Source organism: Otolemur garnettii, unplaced genomic scaffold, assembly GCF_000181295.1.
Source record: "Otolemur garnettii isolate 467f Iridium unplaced genomic scaffold, OtoGar3 scaffold00024, whole genome shotgun sequence".
NCBI classification, from domain to species: domain Eukaryota; kingdom Metazoa; phylum Chordata; class Mammalia; order Primates; family Galagidae; genus Otolemur; species Otolemur garnettii.
This window is the reverse complement of record NW_003852419.1, coordinates 6316563-6318445: the sequence shown is the minus strand read 5'-3', so window position 1 is coordinate 6318445 and position 1883 is coordinate 6316563. Positions and strand designations below refer to the sequence as shown.

The window sequence follows — 1883 nt, the reverse complement described above, 5'->3', positions numbered from 1 at the left end:
TGCCAGCCACATACCCCAGAGCTGGCGGGTTTGAATCCAGCCTATGCCCACCAAACAATAATGACAACTACAACCTGTAGTCCCACCTAACTTAGGAGGCTGAGGCAAGAGAATCGCTTAAGCCTAAGAGTTGGAGGTTGCTGTGAACTGTGATGCTACAGCATTCTAGGGTGACAGCTTAAGACTCTATCTCAAAAAATATATACATATATATATGTATGTATGTATAGGTGGCATTATTTCTTACACTGACTGAAGCCATCTACAACAAACTCACAGCTAATATCATACTGAATGGAATAAAACTGAAAGCTTTTCCACTTAGAACAGGAACCCAGACAAGAATGTCCTCTATCACCACTACTATTCAACATAGTTCTGAAAGTTCTAGCCAAAGGAAACAGGCAAGAGAATAATATATAGGTCATTCAAATGAGGGTAGAAAAGGTCAAACTCTAACTCTTTGCCAATGATACGATCTTATACTTAGAAAACCCCCAGAGACTAAACCACAAGACTCCTGGAAGTGATCAAGAAATACAAGGCCCCAGTCACTGAGCCCCACAGAGGAGTCAGCAGCCTCCACCTGAGCCCCCTTTAGCCCCCTCGCTTCCTGATGTGCTGTCCCCCACCCCTTCTCCTGTTCCCACCTTCTACAGGCTGTTTCCACTGAGGGAAAGTAATTGTATTGTGTGTCTGCTATCCAGAACCTCCACTCTTTTGACCCCTTTGCTGATGCATGTAGGGTGATTACCTGCTTCCTGCTGGTACTCAGGATTATATCCATATAAGAATTCAATAGGGAAATGGCAGGAAGACCCTTACTACTATCCAAGGGATCACCAATGATTATGATAAAAAGCAATTAGTGAAGGTGTTTAAGAAGAAATTTGCCTACAATGGTACTGTAATTGAGTATCCAGAATATGGAGAAGTAATTCAGCTGCAGGGTGACCAGCATAAGAACATATGCCAGTTCCTTGTAGAGACTGGACTGGCTAAGGACAATCAGCTGAAGGTTCATGGGTTTTAAGTGCTGTGGCTCTCTGAAGCTTAAGTTAGGATTTCCTTACAAAGAGTAGAATTTCCCCTCTGTCCCTTGTCACAAGTTTAAAAACTTCACAGCTTGTATAATGTAACCATTTGGGTTCTGCTTTTAACTTGGACTAGTGTAACTCCTTCATGCAATAAAATGAAAAAAGCCATGTAAAAAAAGAAAGAGAGAGAGAGAGGAAGGAAGGAAAGAAAGAAAGAGAGAGAGAGAGAGAAAGAAAGACAGACAATAACATCTCAGGGTATAAAATCAGTGTCTGCAAATAAGTAGCCTTTGTATACACCAGTAACAGCCAAGTCAAGAAGGCAATCAAAGACATGATTCCCTTCACAGTAGCTTCAAAGAAAATGAAATACCTAGGAATAATATACCTAATAAAAGAGGCAAAGGACCTCTGCAAAGAGAATTATGAAACCCTAAGAAAAGAAACAACAGAAGACATTAATGAATAGAAGAACATATCATGCTCTTGGCTAGAAAGAATCAACCATATATAAAATGTCTATACTACCCAAAGCAATCTATAGATTCAATGCAATCACTGTTAAAATACTAACATCATCCTTTGAAGAACTGGAAAAAATAGTTCTTTGTTTTGTATGCAATCAGAAAAAAAATGAAACCAGTATAGCCAAGGCAATTTTTAGTAATAAAAACAAAGCCAGAGGCATCACTCTATCAGACTTTGAGTCCACAGTGATCAAAACACATGGTATTGGCACAAAAATAGAGACAGGGACATATGGAACCAAATAAAAAACCAAGAGTTGAACCCAGACCCTCATAGCCATCTAATCTTTGGTAAACCAAAACAAAATCATATACTGGG

General features: G+C 39.6%; 1 pseudogene; it reads left to right on the top strand.

Moving 5' to 3' along the window:
• The first annotated feature begins 695 nt into the window (after positions 1-695).
• Positions 696-1033, top strand: LOC100958582 (annotated as a pseudogene).
• Positions 1034-1883: the final 850 nt, after the last annotated feature.